The sequence below is a fragment of the Opisthocomus hoazin genome, chromosome 18, assembly GCF_030867145.1.
Source record: "Opisthocomus hoazin isolate bOpiHoa1 chromosome 18, bOpiHoa1.hap1, whole genome shotgun sequence".
Lineage (NCBI taxonomy): Eukaryota > Metazoa > Chordata > Aves > Opisthocomiformes > Opisthocomidae > Opisthocomus > Opisthocomus hoazin.
Genome location: NC_134431.1, coordinates 10,985,572 through 11,002,527, shown reverse-complemented (window position 1 = coordinate 11,002,527; position 16,956 = coordinate 10,985,572). Strand labels below are relative to the sequence as shown.

General features: G+C 45.0%; 1 protein-coding gene across 13 annotated transcripts in view; it reads left to right on the top strand.

Moving 5' to 3' along the window:
• The first annotated feature begins 6,315 nt into the window (after positions 1–6,315).
• Positions 6,316–16,956, top strand: part of ADNP (activity dependent neuroprotector homeobox) — a 32,863-nt gene continuing 22,222 nt past the window's right edge. For 2 of the 13 annotated variants that reach the window (XM_075438535.1, XM_075438523.1), the window contains exons 1-2: positions 6,316–6,887; positions 16,793–16,954. The gene's annotated coding sequence lies outside the window, so the exon portion shown is untranslated. The other 11 variants (XM_075438528.1, XM_075438530.1, XM_075438527.1 and 8 more) reach the window with 11 other exon arrangements.

The window sequence follows — 16,956 nt, the reverse complement described above, 5'->3', positions numbered from 1 at the left end:
GAGATTCAACGTGATGTATGAAAAATCTTACACAGCAGGCTCAGTTGTTCAAACCCATTGGAAAAGCCAAAGCATGTGCTAAGCTTCAAGCATGTAGTCCCAACAGACTTGAAGTTAAAGAAGAATGGGTTGTGGAGTTTTCATGGCATATCATTAAGATTATCCTTGACCTAAGTCTGGTGCTTTCATTCTGGTTTGAGAGTACTTCTGAGTGCATGTCCCCAGTCAGAGCTCTGCTGAGTGACTAAAGCAGCCCTGTATTAGCATGAAGTTTTTTTATCAGACAATCTGAAGGCCCAGCTGTGAGATGAAAGACATAATTGGGGGCTACTAAAATTGATACCACCTCTTGTCCAAGGACTTAGCACCTGATCAACTATCTGTATATTATGTGGCAGGTGGACTGCAAGCAGCTGTGGTCTCCTTGTGCCCCTAGCACCCTCAATAGCCGTGTCTCAGGGATATGCAATACAGGTTCAGACCCTGAGGTATGGATTTTGTCACTCTCAGTCATATGAAGATTTAGATATGTAATTCACAAGGTCAAGCAGTTTAATCCCTCTGACCCAGATCATTATGATTCTGAAGATGGGACAACCACTTCAGATGACCAAGGTCTGATTAACGTATCCAACTGAATGTGAAAGCCTGTGGGTGAGGATTCGTCTGATCTGAGGTTGGAGGGAATCGGCTTCAGCTGTGGTTTGGTTTCTTTTTAAATATGAGGCTTTAATCTGAGCCTGCAGTAAATATGTACCTAGTTGACAACATAAGCATAATAAAATATATTTTCCAGTGGACTGTGTAGAAAGCCAACTGCAAGGTTGCACAACCTTCTGCATATCAACAGTAAAAAATAATGATGGTTAATCAATAATATTTATTTAAGGGTCTATCAGGATTCCAAGTATAAGCATGGATTGAGATCTTGGCACAAGTTAATTAAATGACAGATTGCCTACTGAGTTCAATACATTGATGACTTCAACAACAGCTTTTCAACGGTTAGCATTCCAGAGTTGTAGGCAAATTCTAACATTAGGATCAGTATGAACAGGGTATACGCAGAGGAGAGGATTGCTTATCAAACTTTATCATTGTCTTACAATGTATTACCTCGAAGGTGCCATGCTGTAGAAGACATGAATAAATAAAGAAGGCAATCACAGAAGTTCTGTAAAGCACAGAAATTTTTCAGTCATCATTTCCTCCTCTTTTCCTGCCACATTTTTCTTCAAGCATGGTGGCCATTTATAACTTCTTATAGATTGTGATTATTACTGTTCAGGGGGGAATATATCGGGACTGGAGAGAAGGAAACCGAATTGCAACTTTTAATCCAAAATTAGATCTGAAAACTTAGCCCTTGAGAGAGGGATTTCAACAAAGCGGCAGTGGGCAAAGGTAATAAAATTGAAGGTTGTTCCTGCAAGGTTAGTTGCACTGACTGTTCCACAGAAATCAGTATCAATGGTGCATCATAATAAAAAAAAACCCAAAGCAACCTTGTGTTTGGCTCACAAACATCTTTCCTGTTTTGACTTTTTGCAAACATGTCACATCCCTAGGAGGTGAACCCAGACAAAACCACAGTTGAGAACTTGATGTTTCCTGGGAAGCTGAGGATGGTTATCTACCCCCTAAAATGCTATGCTCTCAGGAAGGTGAAGATCTGAGCACTAAATGATACTTCAACTTTTACTCCAGAATGGGAAAGATCTCGACTGAGCTCATACAGTCACAGCTTGAGAATGCTTTGGGGTCTTCTGTCGCACTACTTCTGTGGAACTACTTGGGCGATACTCAGGAAGAAAATAACCAGATTTACTTACTACATGGTGAATTTCATGTCGTCACTGCAATGCGTTTGGAGAGCTCTCGTTTCTAGTCCAGTTTACCATTCTGCTTGCTCTTGCAAAGAAGGCATATGGCAGTACTTCTGATGGGTGGATCCTGTCAAAATAATTATATTACTTCTTGTACAATGCAGAAGTACAAAAGACAAACTGTTCGAAAGTGATAAATTATTGACATACAGAAGTTAGGTGACTTTTCCATTTTAATCAACATCTTTCATTAAGTAAATCCCATCTGAATGCATCCACAGAAAGAATGTAGTTTGTCATGGCAGTACTGCATCACCTCTAAAGAACATGATCCTTGACTGCCCAGCTTCCAAGTGAAAATGAAGTGTTGCTTATGACAGATAAATTTCTTATTGGTCTGACTAAGGGATCAACCTAGCCTTTCAAGTTATCCCAACCAACTAATCAAGCCTATCTTAAGCAGCCCTAATCACAGACCTGCTCAATATGAGTATTTTTTTCTATTAAAAAAAAGAGAAAAGGAGAGTACTCTATGTCAAGGGACAGTTCATCTTGATACAGACTAAACTGGGTCCCTTCCTGGTGACTTTTCCCAAAGTCATCTTCATGGAAGAAAGTTAAAGAATACCGACAGATGATGAAGTCATCTGCCAGGTGACAGCACAGGAGCTGCATGGCATAATGGGTCTTAAAGATTGTTGTGAGACCAGTGATCTGAGGATTAACTTACTTGTATTTATTACATAATTAATTATGTTAGGGGCTTAAAGCCATTGGTAGTTGTCTTAATTATTTTGCATTTGAATAAAACCCAGAGTACCGCTGCTAAACTAGTACAATTATGAATGTGGGCACAATTTTGACCTGAATCAGTAGCACAACACATATTCAATTATACCTATTCAACTTGGGAATGCTAATTGTCTCCCCTCTGGTGTTAAGTGTTTAGTCTCTTACAATGCTACGATTTTACTGATTTTCTAGTGGCCGTGTTCTATTGTGAGAAACAATACCCACTTCTGTAACATAAAAAGTATATTAAGACTATTATCATCAACTTTTGTTTCATTTTGTTTGCCTCACTCTGTACACACAGGAGAAAAATGGGCTCAAGACTCCTTTTCTCCTTCTTCCCCACTGCTTGAATTTTACGTTTTAAATCAACCTTTTTATACAAACTTTGTATTAATCTAATCTTTCTTTTCTAACTCACTAACTGCTGACAACTGTCACACTGTGCAAACCACCACAAAAACTCTTACTGAACTAAGCGCGGACAAGATCTCATCCATCACTCGAGGGCTGCTTTCTACATACACCGTCCCATCCTTCCCCCTAGTTTTTTCAGCCCTGTCGTTGCAGACTTTAGCCCAAAGCACGCAATGGCGCACATTTGCTCAAACTTCTGCTGCTACATCATCTTTCCCTCCCGTTGTTCTCTCCCTTGCCTTAAAAATCTTTGCCTACATCACCTGTCTTGTGCGCTGAGTGAATATTTCTGCCTTCTGATGCTCGTCTTTCTATCCATATCTAATTTAGATCCCTCTCTCACCAAATTCGTTTCTGAACTCTTCACAGATTATTTTCCGTATTCTTTTTGGCCCTAATTCTGGACTGGTACCACCATCATGGCTGGAAATCCTGTTTTCAGCAGGAAATTCCTTGGTATTGTTGATATTGAGGAAGTGGTTAGAGAACTCTCTACCTTCAGCTGCTCTGGCTGCCAGCCTAGCCTGGAGGCTTCTTCTGATAAGTATCAAGAAACTCCAGCAAGATGCAAAATTACTATGATACTTACACTCGCACCCAGAATTCAGGACATGGAAAGATGTCTAAAAACCTGTTCAGTTCTCCTGCCTGGATTCCAACTATTTTGGCTTGTGCTGTTGTACCCTTTCCACATATCTTCATGTTGTGTTCATTCCCTTAAATATCTATCTGATAGATATTCTGTTTCCAGCTGCATTACCAGGTTCCATTAAACTCAGTTCCGCTAACCTTCAGACACTTCTCACTATGTTTTCTCAAATTCATCCCTTAGATTAGAAGGTTTATGGGTCAGGGATTTGTTTTTCCAGTGCTGTTGTATTTTTACACATTTTTTTTTTATGTTTCTGTTGTATTTTCTCAGAAATTTCTTTTCTATGTGTAATAAATCTATGCTAGAGCCCTAAAGTATGGTGGTGACAGACACAGTGAGTTATATGGGACAATCCTCTCCAACCTCGCCCATCTTCCAGGCATAACCAAATGGCCCAAGAATGTCTTGCAGCCTCGAATCTAAATCAATGCTTGCTAACCTCCATCTCTCTTTTCTGTTACTACAATTCATTTTCTCAGCTAAGCATTCTTCTGTACAACCAAACGCATCACATGAATGTACAACTCCCCGTAGGCCAGGCAACGGCAGTGGTTACCATCCTTCACTCCAAACCTTTTAGAATTATCATCATGGTTTGTTTTCTTCTTTCAGAAAGGAGGAAAGCGTGTAACAGTAGTGTATTAAATGCACTGCAAACACTCCTCCCTTTCTTCTAAAATTTAAATTAATTTTAAAAAGAAAACAGAAGTCTGATGAGTAAGAGACAAGTTAGGTAAGTAAAAGTGTGTGATAATGCACCACTAACAAGAAATGCTAAAAAGTGGTCAGTGGTGAAGCATAAACAAGAAACTCTTGAAACAGGAAGGTCCTAAAGCTCGTTCGGGGTTGTGTATTTTAGTCGATATGAATCAGACTGGCTTAAGCGGCCATGAAGTTAGTTGATAGCTTCTGAATATGGTACTGACTTAACAGTGTTTCAGAGATGTTTCCCAGCATACTATCTTTATTGTGCCATCAAAGAAAAAAATATCTACTGTTGGAAGGCAAGCTGAAGTTATTACAGGAAAACCAAACCAGCTTTTTTTGCTTTCCTCAGCTGAGATATATTTCACATATGCGCATCGCAGAGGAACTTTTAAGTACCTCAGTTCTAGGAACCCTTTTAATGCTAAAGCAGAAGCTTTGGTTTTGCAGCTAAGCTTTGTGTATTTTCTTTCTGTTGTAAAAGAAAGACTCTTTCCGTGACTTACTGATTCCTCTGACCACTAAGGTGAAGACACCAAGGAAGTACCTGGTGAAATAAAGGTGTGATTTGCAGGCAGTGACAGTGTACTTCTAAATCCTGCCGAACCAGAAAGTCGTAAAGCAAGCTAACAAATGCAATAAAATGTCACTGAATTCTTCATAAAAGCTATTTATGTGAATTGTGATAAACAGAGTGGCGTACGTATTTTCAGGATATCAGTCACTTGAAAATGTAGGAGGAGATCGTTGAGTTTTATGAAGTCTAAGTAATTTATGACAGCTTTTCTATGCTTTTATACTTAAGGCAATGATTTGAAAACACAGACTTTTATTTCTGGTATTGTAAGGCTTAAGTATAACTCGTGTCACTCTGAACCAGAACGGATTTGAATGCTGAGGATGGAAGGAATTATGCTTTACTTCATCCTTCAGATGTCTGCGTATCTTTGAAGTAACAAAAGCCAGCGTTCCCTTTCACTAGGAGGCTTTCTTCACCGAGCTATAGAACTGGGCCTCGCCTGTTGAGCTCTGGAGCAGGTCTGCCTCGATCCGCGAGGAAGAATCGCATGTGGTGTCTCCTCACGCCCCAGACGTCGCTGTGCCGAGGCGACCCTCACGAAGCCGGTCAGCTGCCTGCCGCCCGCGCCTGGGCGCGCAGCTCACCGGGAAGATGGCACCCACCCACCAACCTGCGGGCCATCGCCTGCCTTCAGTGAACCACGCCGACATACGGTAAGGGGAGATTTCAGCGAGCGGTAGGGTGGAAACCAGCCGCGTCCCCCGCCACCCCAGCCCGCTCCACGCCGCATCCCCTCACGGCTCACCCCGCACCTCGCGGCCCTGACGGGGCGCGACGCCTCTGGCCGGGCACGCCCGGGCGCGAGCCGCTCCCGGGCCCCGCCCGCCGCCTCGAGGCCGACGCGCGGGGGCCGCCGGCCTCGGCCCCTCCGGCCGCTGTCCATGGTGTGAGGGCAGCGCGCGCGCCGGCGCGACCAGCCGCGGGGGCGCGGAGCCGGGCGGGGCGGGGCGCGGTCCCCGGGGGCCGGCGCGCGCGCGGGGTGGCCCCGCCCCGGCCCGGGGGCGGGCTGCGGCCCGGCGGCGGCGCGCAGGAGCGGGGCGGGGGCGCCCTAAGGCGACGCCGCTCGCCCCGCGGCACGAGACCGGCTGCTCACGGCCGCGCGGTCACGTGCGCGCAGCACGGTCACGTGGGCACGTGGCTCGCCTGGCGCGTGCCCCAGCCCCGCCGGCGGAGGCCCCTCAGGACAGGATGTAGTCCCGGCTGGGGTCGGCGGAGGGATAACCGGGCGGCGTCGGTTCCCTGTCCGCACCCCGCCGCAGGGCGCGGCGCCTCCTAGTGGGGCCGGGGTAGATCCTGCCGCCGCCGCCGCCAGCGGCGGCGCCCTCCGTCTCTCTCGCGAGAGCCCCCAACCCCCCCCTGCGCTCGGCGGGGTTATGTAACCCGCCCGCCCGCCGTCGGCGGGGGGCGGCCTGCGGGGCGGGATGGGGACCAGGCCGGCGGGAACCCACCGGGGCTCGGGCCCCCTCCCCCCCGGGGCGCGGCCCCCTCCCCTCCCGCCGGACAATGAGTCCCGTATGCTAATGAGAGTCTCGCGTCACTTCCGCTCTTTCTCGGCCGCCATCTTGGCCAGGGCAGGTTCTGGGCAGGAGGGACCCGGCTGTATTGTCTGCAGGGCGCCCAGGGAGCAACCCCCCCCCCCCCCCCCCCCGCCCCACACCCCCCGCCCCGGGGACCGAGCCCAGTGAAGCCGCCCCCGCCCCCCGGGACCCGCTCACCATAGGCCACCCCCTCCCCCCCCACACTCGCCCCCCCGCCATCCAGCCCCCTTTGTCTCCCCCGCGCCGCCGCCGGCTCCGCTCCGCCCGCCCGCCCAGGGACCCGGGCGGCGCCAGGGAGGCAGCTCCGCGCCCCCCCACCCCCAGCCCGCGGTGCCGGGGGAGCGCCCGCCCTCGCTGCCGAGGAGAGCCCCAGTCAGGTAGGTGCGTGCGCGAGTCCGCGGTCCGACCCGGGCGGGGGCAGCTCCCGCCCGCCCCCTCCCTCCGCCCGGCGGGGCCGCGGCCCCCGGCAGCTCCCGTCCCTCAGCACGGCGGCGAGGCGGGAGGTCCCGCTGCGGCCGGGGAGGGAGCTGCGGAGTTGACAGGCGGGCCACGTCCCCCCAGCCGCCCGCACACATGTTGAGGAGACTTCGGCGCTGCTCCGGCCGGCTGCGGGCACCGCTGCGCCGCCGGCTTCCCCGCCTTCTGCCGGGGCCCGCGCGGCAGGCGCAGCCCCAGCCTCCTCCCTGTCCCCTCCCGGTGAGGGGACACACGCACGCACACCCCCCGCACATGGATGTGTCCCGGGAGCGGCGGCGGTAAGGCGGAGTGACGGAGCGGGATGACGAGTCGGGGAGCGGGTCCGGCATCCCGACGCGGGTCCCCGCTGCCGGGCTATGAATGGGGAGCGGCACCCCCCGCCTCTCTCCCGGCAGCCGGGCTGGCTGCCCGCCGGAAAAGGCGCGATCCGCGGCGGGCATGCTGAGCCGGCACCGGCTGCGGGATGGAGCGGCGTTGACTCACCGGGCCCTCCTTCCACTGCCCTGGGCTATGGTTACGGGCGCCCGTCTCTCAGACAAAGGCGGGGGAAACCGAACGCTAAAGGCTCGCTCGGCTGCCGGGCGCTGCACCCCGCCTTGTCAGGCACCCCCTTCCCTCGGCTCCAGCCCGCGGGCGGGGGAGGCACAGGGGGGACGGGGGTGTGTGTGTGTGTGTGTGTGTGCGTGTTTCCGAAACCGGTACCACAGAGGTGGTGCCCCCTCCTCCCGTTAACCCGGTATCGTCGCTCCCGGTTTACGGCCGTGGAAGAAAAATAACCAGCCCCCACCCAAAATGCACCGCAGCCCAGCCGGCGGCGCCGCGGGCGGCCAGCAGGGGGCGCCCTCCCTTGGCCGGGCAGGGCCGCGGGGGGGGGGGCGGCGCGGGCGCAGAGCGGCGTCTGCGGGGCTGCGCCGGGGCCGGTCCCCGTGGCGGCGGGAGGGCCGGAGCGCGGCGGTGGCGGGCGCTGCCGCCGGCCCGATGGGCTCGCGCGGGTTCCCTCGCACCTGCCGCGCGCGGCGGCGGAGACTGGGCGGGAGAGGCGATGCCGGGGCCCCGGGCGCTTTGTCCGCGGGCGCGGGCCGGGGTCCGGCTCGCCGGGCGCCTCGGCCTTGCCATGCTCTGTGTGTGTGGCGTGTGTCTGAGCCGTGTGGCGGGTGTGAAAGGCTTGCGTTCCTCTTAGAGAAATACCCCCCTTTTTTAAGGTTGTTCCTACTGGCTGTGTTTCTGTTTATTTTTGCTACTGTTTTCTGTTTCTGTTCGGAGGTAGAAGGTGTGAGATAATGGCGACACGTGGTTCCTACCTGCCAGGGTAGCGTGGACCGACCTTAGCTGGCTCCCGTGTGGCCCAGCCTGTGTGTGCTGCAGGCCACCAGCATCGTTTCCTCTTGCAGGGTCTCAGCTACTTGGAAAAACTTTTCACCTGGGGACTCTGGTAACTGTAATAATTACCAGTTACCATCCTTCTAGGTGAGAAAGATGGATCATCCTGTTTAAAAAATGGAAAAGCTTTTTTTTGTTTGTTTTTGTAACAAACCAAAGCTTGGTTCCTTGGTTCCTTTTTAGTGCGTTTGCAGATGTTGGGTAGTAATTTGGTGTCAGCGAATCAGCATCTACCATGATATGTGTTGAAATCTTAAAATTTTAAGAACAGACAACAGAAGAGAAACACCCTATTCTGAATAAAACTGCACTTGAGGCTGATGGGTTGTAACATGATTGTTACATTTCCTGAAGATTATCACAGCAAATACTTCAGTGAACTTCAGTTAAGAGGTGTCCTTTTTGACACACGCAATTAATAACTTGTTCTTCTCCAAAAGTAATACTAAGCTAAATGTGTTTGTACTATTTTTAAAATAGTAAGCTGCCCATTACTAAAATTAATATTATTTCTTAATTAACTTTAAAAAATGACTTTTTGGTATCTAATAGAAAAGACATGCTTCCAGTGTTTGTGGACAACTCTCTGAAATCATTGCAAACTGATATATTTTTAGTGCCCCATTATTAATATTTTTTTTTTTAACTTGAAGTGGTGGTCCATCAGACAGGTTTATAGAAAGCATCTCTTTAGGTTCCTACTATTTATGCTTGAAAGTATGCTGTGTGGAACTGCTAGAGCTTAAAAGTCACTAAGAGCTTTTAAGATCACTTGTGTTAAGCTTTAGGAGGGAGGTACAAGGGATGGGGAAGGTGAAAGGTGGCTGCATTTGCCTGTGGGTAAGACAGACAAGTGGTGAACAGTGTCCGCTGCTCATAGTGCTTAGGAATGAAAAACATTGACAGGAGAGGAACGACTTGACTGTTTTGGAAAGTTTGTGCCCTACAGTGTTAAACATTAGCTGCACAAACAAAACATTTAGGAAGACTGTATGTGCTCTTCAGGATGAGATTAATAACTTAATTTTTTTTCTGTATACATAGAAGTTACCAGTTGTCAGAAGATGCCTATTAGCATTTTCATAATTGGTATGTGTCACTTAGAGTGGTATATTAACAGCAGTGTTTTAATTAAACTTTAATAGTATAAAGTATAATTTGTTAGGTACTTACTAAACCAAACTCTACAGTTACTGAATTCACTATTAAATTCTAGATGAATGCACTTACAGATTTTCTGTGGAAGGGAAGTTGCGCTTCTGACACACTGCGGAGTGAGTAATAGATGATTATACCCAACCCAGCTTTACCACTCCATAACAATAGTAAATACTGAAAGTAAACATTAAGATTTAAAGTAGCATTCCTGGAATACATAACCATATCAGAATCTTATCAGTAGTCAAAAATCATATAGTCCAAATGTGTACTTTATAACTTCATATTAAGATAGCAGCTGATTTGATTGATGTAAAGAAAGAAATTGGAACAGATGATTTTTGTGGGAGCAAAGACAGTGTTTATGGTTTAATGTATTTATTTTGAGGTGGCTGCAAATAAAATTTAGTGGCTAGATAGGAACTATATTGGTATGTTTTGGGGTTTTTTTTCAGAAATAAGAAGTTATTTGCTCCACTACTTGAAATTGGTTTGAGACACAAAATTTTATACATTGTGAATGAACAAAACAGTATCAGCTATGCTAAGGATGATAGTCCAGAGTCTTCAGGACACGGGTGCCAGGAGAGAGGCAGTGAATAGCTGTAGGGCTGCAGTTCATCAGCTGATTAGTGTGGTCCATAGGTATCATTTGATCTGCTTTATCTGCATGGGCAAAGATGGGGTATTTTTTAAATTATTAGTTTAGCTGAGTTTGTATATTGGCATGTTTGCTTGGAATCTTTGTTTTAAGATGCACGTCACATGCTTGTTTAAAAAAGATAACAGCTGACTATGTTGGTCTACATCTAAACAAACAGTATAGTATTTTTTTATTATATTAAATTAGGATCTGCTCTGTGCTTAGATTTTTTTATATATTGGGTTATGTTTTTTATTAACATAATTGTTACAGTATAATTGTTAATGTGGAGGTAGTCCTGCTCATATAAGTAAATATGTTCATGCAGGTGTAGGTTTCCTAAGAACAGGGAGATGAGAATAAAAGGTACTGGTCTAAGGATAATATAATGTAAATGTCTCTGCATGCATTGGAAGAAAAAGAACTCCTGATTTTGTTAATTTAGTTTAAAAAAAACATCCTATACCTTCTTTATATGTAGAAAGTTTGTTTTGACTCACCTGACGCATTTTGGGAAGATGCCCTTGCTTTCCTAGTCCGGATGGCCAAGCTGACCTGCTCATTTTGAGCTTTCAGGAAGTACTCGTATCTGGTATAAAAACTGAATACATGTTCTAGATGCGATTAAAGACATTTTTAAAGAGGGTGTAACTCTTATTTATCTACCTGAGGGCCATATGCCTCAAGGAAAAATCTGCATTGTTCAGAGCTTCACTATAGCTAGTTGCTGTTGAAAGGCAAACATGAGGCTTGAATTTAGTGTCTTGCTCTTATTTCACATTAGTGCTTTTGAATGTGTATGACGGTTGATGGTTTTGAATAAGAATTGAATAAATACCATTTTTTCTGCAGTGAGTCACTTTCAGTTACAACCATTTATATCCTTACTTTTTTTTTTAAGGTGGTATTTAAGATGATTTGGATGAAAAGTGATACTGACTGTTGGGTCCTAAATCCGTGTAGTTGACTCTATGAAGACATCACACCTGTAGGTTCATGGCTGTCCAGCTCATGTGGCAGAATGTTTCATTTAAAAGATACTTCTCAAGTAGTATCTAAAACAATTTAGCAGAAATAGAAATTAAGTAACTGTGTGACCAGCCTGTCTAGTGAAGTAAGGCTCCTCAGCTCACCCCATCATTTAAATACAGGGAAGGGCATGCTCTCAAGCCTGGCTTCCCTGTTTGGTGTTTCTTCCCTACCTGCAGCTCCTCTCCTGTTTGAGGCCTCAGCCTTCAGGCATTCTTTCTTTCGCCCCATGTTACCTCTTCTCCATATTGATTTCTGATGCGACTCTCTTATGTATTGATTTCTGATGTGACTCTGGATTTGATGGTTCTTTCCTTGTGCTGCAGCCGGGCCAAAGAAGTTGTTAGTGATGCAGATTCATAGCAGCAACAGTAAGGGAGCAAAATGTCTCTTGAAATCTAAGTAGGCAAAATAATTGTCTTAAAATGCTTTTTTTTCTCCATAAAAAGTCAAACTTAAGTTTGTGATTTTTTTGTTGTTGTTGTTTTGTTTCCCCATTCCTGCTGCTGCTGCTATGAAGCCTTTTGAATATCGAAGGTTCCCGAGTCAGACCAAAGACAGCAGTAGCTGAGGTGGATTAACGCTGGAATGTAGTCAGGGATTGGAAAACTTGGGAGCTATGCTTAGACAGAAAGGGAAAGAGGTAAGAAATGTGAAGTGGTAAGACTGATTTCAAGCTCTCGTTTACAGACTTTACCCAATCATGTAATGCCAGCATTTATGCATAGCGTGTGAAGTGGTAAGGCAAAGGAAAAACAATTAGCATCAGCCTACTTCACTGACTATTTTTACACTTTAATCACTCAGATGCTAGCCAGTGGGCGAGATCCCTTCAATATTTAATACATCTACTATCTGAGAAAGCATGTATTGGCAGGGTTTTCGATGAGCTTGTAAAAGTATTCGTATGTTCTCTTTTGTTTTGTTGATTCGTTCTGCCACTTCTACCAGCATGCAAGCAATGCATTTTACTAGCTAGGACACACTAAGGGATGCAGTTTCACATTGGTTTCAATGTATCTGTGTCTGTGCTGCCACTGGAAGGGGTGGTATGAGCCACGCTTCCTGCCACCTTACTTGTCCCAGTCCTAAGTACTTCTGTTTGGGTGAGAGAAGGAGCTGCTCTGCCTGAAAAATGCTCCTTTTCAGTTGGATAAGGTCTGTGCTCTGGCTGCTGACACAGTGGTGGTGTCAGGAAAACATGACACAGAGAAGACAGCACTACCATTTTCACTTTCAGTCTATTCTGATTTCAGTTTCACAATTGGTGTAATCCAATCATGAATTATGTGTATATTGCTTACATTTTAGACACTTGTGCCCCATTGTTTAATAACACAAATGTTTTGTGAGCTTTAGACTGAACATTTCAAGATGATTGATGTAATTTAAATGTAATTGCTAATTCATAAAGCATGCTTATATTCCCAAAATAATTTTTATTCTGGGAATGATCATGCTTAGCTACAATCTAGACGAGGATTACTTTGGAATTGTAGAGCATATTCACACAGCCTTTTTTCCTGATCACTGAAGTGTGGATATCGTGGTGTAAGCAAATAATATCCTTTGTGCTTCAGAGATTTCCAGTCTCGATTTCAAATTTCGGCAGGATGTGCAGGCTTTATTACATTTCAAACTGAAATCTTTAAGAACTAGCCCTAAACAAGTGAGACTATCGTACTGAGTATGTATATTGCATATTGATTTTGCTGCACATATGTGGATGCGTATCTTTGGAGATCTTGAACAGTCACAAAAGATATTATTTAAGATGGCGGTAGGTGTGTAAGCCTACTTCTTGAGTTGCTAGTGCCTCTAATTTAAAATTTCCTATGCACTGAAGTATAGCATGCCCTGGAGAATGGATGCAATTTAAAACTGCTTTTCAGAATGCAGTAGAGATTGCCAGAATTGATGTGTTTTTTATCGTGTACATTCAAAAGATCCTTCTTTGGAAAACACTGAGATTTAGCTAACAGCATTCTTTAACATACTTCAGCCTATGTCACCAAAATAAGAAAACCCAGCAGAAATTCCCAGCAGAGTGTAAGGTAGCAGATTATTCATCAAGGATAGAAGTAAGCAGTTGTGGTTCCCAGAGCAATCGAAATTTGGCTGGTTTTGTGTTTTATATTGGGACATAGAAATTGCATAGTGTACATAACTTTTACTACTAAACAAAAGTTGATAAGGAAATAGTTAATTCCCTTTCAGTTTTGCAGTTAGTGTACACACCCACCAGATGGAGCTTCTGGCAGCAGTGGAAAATTCCAGAAATCGAGCAAGAATAAGAAGTGTGTGAATGACTTGGAAGATCCCTGTCTGCTGGACCGCAGAAGATTTTTCTTTTTAACCTTTAAATAAAAAATGATTGGAGAGTAAGACATACCAGCCTTACTGGGTTCCTTTCACTAGAACTGTCTTCCATGGAAGTTTTTCCTTTGGGATGTTGGAGTTCCTAGTGCAAGAGTCACCAAGCTGAAGCTAGACAGTAAGCTCCAAAAACAAGACATAAAACAGAGTTTTATAAGCCCTTGCTGAAAATTGCATATAACCACTGAAACAGCATGTTAAGGTTTTTAGCCTAAGAATTTGCTCCAAAGGCTTTTAAGTGGGGGTTTTTTTAGTACCACATTTTAAATGGACTGTCTCCTCTCCTGAAGCAAAATTTATGTAGGATGTTCAGAGAAGTAGTGTGAAACAGTCCTTTTCGCTTGACACACAACTTTAAATTTATTTTTGGAGGCAGTTTATTTAATCTCTGAAGTGATTTAAAAATATTTTTAAATTATTTTTTTTACAAAGGGACTTCTAAGAAATATACTATTGGACTGTGAGGGGAGTTGGGGTGGTTTCCTGTGCACAGTGCTGCTGAAGTTTTACAATGCTTTGACCAGATAGCAAAATACATCTTTTGATTTCCTTCAGTTCCAATAATCTTACTTTTAAAACATGTCAGGTTTTTCCAGAGGGTCCGATTTGTGTTTTCTGTTCACTTTATATCTTTCTAATGTGCTTAGTCCTGTTTTGGATACAGACACAAGTTAAAGGACCTTGGATACAGACACAAGTTAGAGGGCCTGGGGGCTTGTGCTCGCCAATGTGCTAGCCTAAGGTTGAATGTAAGTGCTGGGGCTAACACGGCAGCTGTGCACACAAAATTACCTGGTGGGAGTTGAGAGGTGTTTGTTAGACAGAAGTTAGCTGGAGACCATCATGTTACATGGGCAGAAGCTTGGTGTTGCAGATGGTTGAGCTGATAAGGCTGAGGAGGTGCTCTGTGTTTAAAATGTTGCCATGAGAATAGAGCGCATGCTGTTACAAAACAGCCTCCAACCTAGGATTATAGTGGGCTTGAAAAATGAGCCCGTAGTTGTCTGGCATTTCAGATGTGCTGTTAAACTGCAAATCTCATTACCTTCACAGGAGATGTGGGTGCACAGACCTCTGAAAACTAGTCCAGAAACACTTAAATAAGGAGGAAAGAGAAGAGTCCAACAGAAGAAAGTGAAAATGCTTAATGTAAGCCAGCGATAGATGTGTTGGGATTAGGCTTTGTTCACTCAGTGCAGGGAGGGGAGATACTTAATTGCAACTCTTACCTTTTCAAGGAAGTTTTTGGTAGTTTCCCTTTCTTCCAACTTCTCTGTTCTCCCTGATGCTTCCACTCTTGGTATTTGTGATTTGCTCACTTTTCCCTGACATACCTTTCTGCTTCCTGACTCACTCTTCCTTGCTCAGCTGTCCTGGAATTGTCCAGTCCCAGCCTCCTTCTGCCTTGCTGCAGGGACAGGCTGTCATTGTCATCATTTGAATATAGAATATTACACACCATCATACTATATCGCATCATTTAACCTGCATACCTGAGGAGGCTGCTTTTCTGTTGCTGTGAGAACCATAGGTTAATTTTCTTGCATATTTTTCTTGTATTTTAAGAGATTTCACTCAAGGTTGCACTAACAGCCTTCTTGGCAAATCTATTTCATGGCTGGATTTTTAGAGCATGCTATTAAATGCAGTTAGCTGGGCAAATCATTAAAAGTAGACCTTATTTTAAATGTAGTTGGAATAGGGAGATAGTATCAAGAAGCTAACAGTCTTGTTTCATTTCATCCAAGAACATACAGCTGCTGTCAGCTCTGACGTATGCTACTGTGTCGCACTGTTATATGTAAACCAGGAACTTCTTCATCGTAAATTACTAGCGAAATAAGACCTAAAATAAAAGAAACTTGTATTATATAAAGTCAGAAAAATGCCAGATGCTTGGTGATTCTTGTCAGCAGCACAATGCAGGGAAATGACATTCGGTCTTCGGGAGGCCCAGTGTGGGATTCATATCTTCAGACCGATACACTAATTGTCACTGATCTGCTCTCAAGGCTGATCGGTCCTCATCCAGAGGTGTGGTTTCTGAAAGGAGGACTCAGTGGGAGAGAGGTAATTTGGCCCTGACAGAGATACAGGGGCTGAAATTCTATTTTCCAGTTAGAAACTGGTGCAGTATGAAACAAAATAACCTATCATCCTTACCTATTTGAAGATATGGCTAGCGGTCTAGATATACTAAAGCATATGCGATACTCAGTTTTGTCTCTGTGAAGTATTTTAAGAATTTTGTCTTTTTAAATTTCTTAGAACGTTTTAGTATCGTCTGTTGAAACCATACTTGCTGAAGAAAAACAATTTGTGCTTTAATTTGTGGATGTTCTGTCTGAATAATCAATGGAGATTAAAATCTAACAATTTTAACCAGTAAAAAACCTTGTTACTTGGAAAAGTAGTTACAAATGACTCAACAAATTTTGATTTTTATGAACTTCAGATTTGGTTGTTCCAGACTTCATGATACTAATGTTATGTCTTGCATTTCCCATTCAAGACCGAGTTTCTGTCCACGGGTGATGTGAGTTGAAGAGGTATCAGTCTTCCTACAGCAGCATAATCATTTACATGCTATTAGCTGAAAGGGTTTATTTCACAGCATTGTAACTGAAAATTTTAATCTGAATGCTTCCCAAATGAATGTATGTCCTTAGGGTTGTGGCTGACAGCCATGTCACTTGTTTGATCCTCTCATAGTCGTGTAATTTAAGGTGGGACTGTGTTTGTATGGGAAGCTTCTAAGGAAAAATTACCTATACAAGGAAATGTGTTGGTATTTTACTAAGTGTACCTCATCTGTACAGGGTGCAGCTATGCTGCTGGGACTGATAGCGCAGATGAGGTGTAAACTGAGGTCCTAACCACTGCAGTCAAAAGGTTATAAAGTCCGAATAGGAGCATTCATCTCTGTATCCTGCTGGATTTCTGAATTGGGTCACCTAATTGAAATCTGAGCACCAGAATATTCCTCGGGTAGCATCACCCAGCGGAAATCTGTTGTTTAAGCCACAAACCTGCTAAAACTTCCTGCAGCACTGTTAACTTGCTGGAGTGCACTCTACAGTAGCTCCGTGTCAGTAAAGGTACCGTAAATGTGGTTTATAACTAGCTTTGGAGTCTTTTGCAATGAAAAGTACATTATAAATGTAAGATTGCCCTGATTGCGTTTCTTATCTCTTGTCTTTAACACTTTGTTTTGTACAGCAGGATATGATCCTTCTTCTTCTATGTCCGGGCTTTGGCCTCACACAGTAGGTGTAATATAATCGCTGAGGTGGGCGTTCTGGAAGGAGAATTATTTTTGGAGGCTTTTGCATGAAACTTGTCCAATGAGTCTGAGACGCCCAAGCACCATTAATTTTGGAGGT